This window comes from Rhinopithecus roxellana, chromosome 1 (assembly GCF_007565055.1).
Source record: "Rhinopithecus roxellana isolate Shanxi Qingling chromosome 1, ASM756505v1, whole genome shotgun sequence".
Lineage (NCBI taxonomy): Eukaryota > Metazoa > Chordata > Mammalia > Primates > Cercopithecidae > Rhinopithecus > Rhinopithecus roxellana.
Window position 1 is genome coordinate 15568739 of NC_044549.1, and position 5751 is coordinate 15574489.

Genomic DNA, 5751 nt, shown 5'->3' on the forward strand with positions numbered 1-5751 from the left:
TGATCATGCAGTCATTAGCAGCTTTGAGAAGTTTGCTGTGAATTAATTTATCTCTGTTGGGAAATAATTACAAAAGTTTCTAACTTTTAAGGTATGCTGAGACAGAAAATTTTACTTTATAAAGCACAGTATTCAAAATTGGACTACGGTCAGCATAACTAATAAAACAAAAAGACCATAGAAGTGTCATGTCATTATTTTCCTGAGTTCTAAAAAATTTGTTTGAACTTTTATATCAAATGTAGCATCATATGTTGAGAACAAGGGTTGTTTCACTTCAGAAATTTATTTTGGTGGAGTTAATGAGTCCATTAAGAGGTCTGGACTAAAGACAATGTAGTTCAAATTTAGATCCTCCTAACCTTTTAACAGTGGTAATGTTTGTAGTAGTCTTCCGTAAAAATATTGCTCTCAGTGGCTTTTTTTTTTTTTTTTTTTTTTTTAACATTTTTTAATGTGTAGACATGGTTACTGTCATGGAAAATAAAGTTTGTACAAAATTTGTATATTTTCACTTATAAGTTGTCTTTATTATAATAGCTTCTAATTATATTTAGTGTGGAGGTGATATAATTTTACATTACCTCTTTCCTTTTTATGTTATTGTTTTATATTTTAAGTGTAACTTCAGAACAGTGAAGTGATGGACTTCATAGAACATCGCAGGAGTAGTAAAGATTGTTATCTAGTAATCTACAAATATTTGTCTTTTGTAACAGAATCTAAATTTGCTGGAGATGACAGGTACCCTGTTAAAATCCCATATTCTGTAGCACTAATTGAAGAAAAATGTAGTCCAAAAAGATATGAATGAAAGTCTGTATCTGAGTCTTCCAGAAAGTTTCAGAAGACAACAGATTCAGCTAGGTGCTACTTTTTTTTTTTTTTCCTTCCTGGTTATAGAATTCCTAACTGAAGCTACAGTTGCCATCTTAAAACTGCTTAAAATTGACCTTAAGGGAAAGGACACAGACTTACAGTGACATGGGCCCAGAGATCTTTGGGTTGCTACTTTAGATTAGGACTGATGGCTTTCATTCTCTTGTTACTTGAAAAAAATAAACCTCAATCTTGTTCAAGTCACTATTATTTGGGATTTCTCTTGCCATTTTTAAAAGGTGCCCTAAGAGAATCATGTGAAGCTCAGGTTGAGAAACCATCCCTCCAAGTGTTCCATTTGGTCTATCCACTATAAGCATGGTGACTTGGCTAAAATAATTAGTCCCACTTCAGAAATTAACTTTATAAATATGTATTTTTTGTAACTCAAGTTCTGAAAATGACTAAATGTCCCTTGTGTGATTCTTTTAAATGTGATATAGTTAATCGAATGTGATTACTATTATTACTTTTTATTCACTTTTCTTTTGAGACAGAGTCTCACCCTACTACCCAGGCTGGAGTGCGGTGGCTTGATCTCGGCTCACTGCAACCTCTGCCTCCTGGGTTCAAGGAATTCTCCTGTCTCAGCCTCCCCAGTAGCTGGAATTACAGGGATGTGCCACTCCGTTCAGCTAATTTTTTTGTATTTTTAGTAGAGACGGGGTTTCACCATATTAGCCAGACTGGTCTCAAACTCCTGACCTTGTGATCCACCAGCCTCGGCCTCCCAAAGTGCTGGGATTACAGGCCTGAGCCACCGCACCCGGCCAGGTTATAATTTTTAAAGTTAAAATAATAAATAGTGTTCTGAAATTATCTTTTAATACTTCCTCACTATCAGGTGTTATCAAAATATTTCCATTTCAACTGAAAACTGATATGTGCATATGTGTTTATAAATAAACATTATGAAAAGACAAATGTAATGTTGTGTAAAAATAAATGAACTCATGGATATAAAGTATCCCTTTAATCTTGTGTTACATTTATTAATTTCAAATGAAGCAAAGCAGTGGCCATAATATCATTCAATGTGTCCTATGTAAGAAGTCATATGATAAATTTCCCTTAGAATTTAGCATATAAAGAGTTTGATATCCTTTATAACACCCTATCCTTAAACGCCACAAGCCAGACACAGAAGCCATACAAGAGTGACTATAACACACAAGTACAGAGTACCACCAAGCAAAAAGGGGTTAATACTGCAGAGACGGCCCCAAAGTACAGCTTGAGGAACACAGGGAGTCATCCCAAGACCTTTACTTAGCTGCCATGGAAACAGCAAACACTATAAGCTTTGCTTCATTCAGTCTTCCAAAATGAAACATTAATAGGGAAAATTCACTAACACTTGTGGTGAACAGTATTAGCAAGGATGCAATGTGTCTCCTGGGCTGTAGGACTCCAACTGCTTCAGCTGAACTCTCAGAAATTACAGATGAGATATATGCATATGCACACACATATACACATATCTGTACGCACACAGATGTATTTAAATGAAGATGCATGCACTGGGCTAAAATACAAACAACAGAAATCAAAGGTCATATATAAAAAGGCTAAATATAACACAGGCCTAGAACCAGCTCCTGGTTGGGAGCTGGGGAAAGGTAGACAATTTGTGGTGGGCAGAGAAGACTATGTACACAATTAGTGGTGGGCAGAAAAGGCATCAGTGTAAAGAACTGACTCACTTCACAGTACTGGCCTACAGGAAAGTGTGATGTTGTTGTCTCATGTACATAAATACGACTCCAACCTTGCTTTTGTACAAACCAAGCTTGGTAGGCACCCAGGAGGACTGTGGGTTTGTCTTGATGACAGGGCACTGCACCACACTGCTGCTAAACCTTCCAGCCCTAGGAACTCATCTGCTACCATCCCTTTACCCTCCCTTTTAGGCCCTTGGGCTTTTTCCCATTCAACAACTACAGCCTGAGGCCTGCCCAACCACCTAGCTTCACGTGACTAATTGCAGTGACTAACTGCATGGCTTCCTGCAAGCAAGGTGCTTCTGTATCTCTCTTTTTCTGACCCCAATATGAAAACATTTCTGTAAATGTTTGGCACCTAAGAAACATGATGGTTATGGATAACGTCACAATTACACAGGGAGACCCAGTGACAAGACATGCAAGGTGAGGGCAAACGGCACTGAGCTGCTCTAGCATTTCAAAACCAGGACTGTAGCTTGCCATACATTTAGTGGGGGGGGGGGGGGGGGGGGGGGGGGGGGCCGCGGGTAGGAGAAGGGATGCGCAGAGCTGATGACTTCATCGGCTTCTCAGCAGCATGTACATTCAAATTGAAGATGTCTTGAGAGCCCCACTCTACCCAAATCGTGAGTCTGGTCATTCCTCTAGCAGAGCGTGGTGCAGGGACAGCTAGAAAAGCTGAGTTCCAATTGAGTCTGTTGCACCGAGAGTCCTTTTGAAGATGTTCAGCAAAGTAATTATTTTCTTTTGAGCAGATGTACAGCACATACATGAGAAGGCCATGTAAAGGATGCCCTGCAGCCCAGTCAAACCATCCAATCTCAGTATTATCGCAGCCCCCTCTGAGTTTCTTCCAATGGCCGCCGTCACTGTACAGTAATAGCTGAGCAGCATCAGGGCGAGTCATCAATGGTGGGCAACCAGAAGACCATGTTGGAACATGCGCTGGCAAAAGTCATGAACTTGGGGTTGAATTGCAAACAGGTAATCGGGCCGGTGTGCTTACCATCCAACACAGCTACTTTTATACCACTCTCTCCATTCCAGATATGGATCTTGCCATCCTCCGAACCAATCATAATAAACTGAGAGTCTGGCGTAAATGAAGCCTCCAGTGTGACAGCTTTGCTGTTTGCATAACCCTCAAACGTGTGCATCACCACTCCTTTGAATGCATCAATGAGAGAAATGAAGCTGCCGTTGGTGGAAATGAGGATGACCTTGCCATCGTTGCTGAATTTAAGTCCTGTCCACTCACAGGTTCGATGACACTGCATCTTAAAGGTAGTAAATGGCCCCTTACCAAAAGAACGAAGGTCGTAAAGTTTGACCATCTCAGAGTTGACACCTGCAGCCAAAATTAACCCTTCTGGATCAAAAGAACAAACTGGCTTCCCCTGCAGATGCACGAGGCCCTGGCAGTTAGGAGCCCGGAGATCCCAGAGTCGAATGGTCTTATCAAGAGACCCAGAAATGAAAATGTCATCCACAGGTGACATGGACAAGGCCACCACCCTTTTGCTATGTCCAGGAAAGTATCTGATGTATTTGTTGTCATGCAAGGACAAGTAACGAATAGTATCGTCTCTTTTGTTAGAACTGTAAACAGCTGTGTTTGCCTCATGAGTGTATCTGATGAGGTCCACGCCATATTTCTTACTGTACAGGGTTCTCTTTGGCTTGCCCTCCTGGCAGTCATAGAGCACGATGGAGTCGTCGTTGCTGCTTGAGATGACCATCTGGCCGTTGGGGCTGAAATCGAAGCAGTTAATCTTGTCCGAGTTTTCGCAGAACACCCTGGCGACGCGGAAGCTCCGCAGCACGCTGTCGGTCAGCTTCATGGCGGCGGCTGGGGAAGGCAGCGGGGTCTGGCAGCGGGCGGGCAGCTGAGGGGCCCACCCTGGGTGGCGGGAGTGTTGAGCCGGTGGCTAGCAAGAAGTCGGCCGGCAGTGGGGCCGCCTCCTCTTCTTCCTCCTCCTTGGACGACGGTCTTCTGCCTCAACTGTGGCGCGTCGCTGACCGTTAGTCCTCACAGCCACCTCAGGCGCAACCGACGCAGCACCACCTCAGCGTGTCCGCCATCTTGGGGCGACGGGCGAAAGTCGAGGGCCAGGCGCCTCAGCCGGCGCACGCCGGAAAACGGGTAGTGAGAGATATTTTCATTGAATATGAAACTCAGGGTTGGAAGGGATTTTTTTCCCTAATGGAAATTTTAGGATTTTTAATTTTTTTGTTTATTTTCTGTTGAAATTCATCTCTCTTATTATTGCTGTTTTGAAGATAATGAATCTTGCTCATTCAGGTAGAATTTTTTTGTTCTTTGTTTTCTGAAGTCTTCTATGATATGTATGTGTGAATTGAAAATTATTAGAAATTTTCCTAGATTTCGCAGAGATTTTTGTGTATTTGACTTGGTGAAGTCTTTTTTTTTTTTTTTTCTCTTCTTTGCTTCGAGGATTTCAGTTACCATAATAATATTAGATCTTTGCGGTATGTCTTTTACATTTTTCATCTTTCTGTGCTTCAGTTTGGGTATTTTTTACTGTCTCATCTTGCAGTTTATTTATTCTGTGCTTTTTGGTGATGTCTACTGAGTCACTAGTATATCTTAATTATGTTTCTCCAATTCTAGAATTTTTATTTAACTCTTTATAGATTTTATTTAACTCTTTATAGATCAATATCTAGATATTGACATTTTATATTTATAATTGAATATATATAATATTTGTGCGAATATAAATATTTACATATCTTTAATGAGAGAAGAGTGCATTAGTATCTGGTTTAGTGATTTAAATATTTAATAAAAATTAAAGTAATCTTTCATGGTATCTTCTAGAAGTCTGCTACTTCAAGATAAGCACAGACCACCATTTGTATTCCCTTAGTAGATGTAGATTTTACCCTTACCTGAGAATTGTAAACTACAATCAAGTGTGATATAATTGTATATGTGTTTGTAACACATCTTTACTATAACCAACAACTTTGAATGTGAAAACCATTATTTCAAACTACAGCATTTATTGGTATTTTATTAAACTTATTATTTATTTTTGCTATCCCGAGGGCAATTTAAAATTAAGAGAAGCAGCAATGGACATGTATTATTGAGAATTTCAAATCTAAGATATCATTTTTCTTA

General features: G+C 40.1%; 1 pseudogene; it reads right to left on the reverse strand.

The window, feature by feature from the left end:
* Positions 1-3496: 3496 nt before the first annotated feature.
* Positions 3497-4444, reverse strand: LOC104657495 (annotated as a pseudogene).
* Between the last annotated feature and the right edge of the window lie 1307 nt (positions 4445-5751).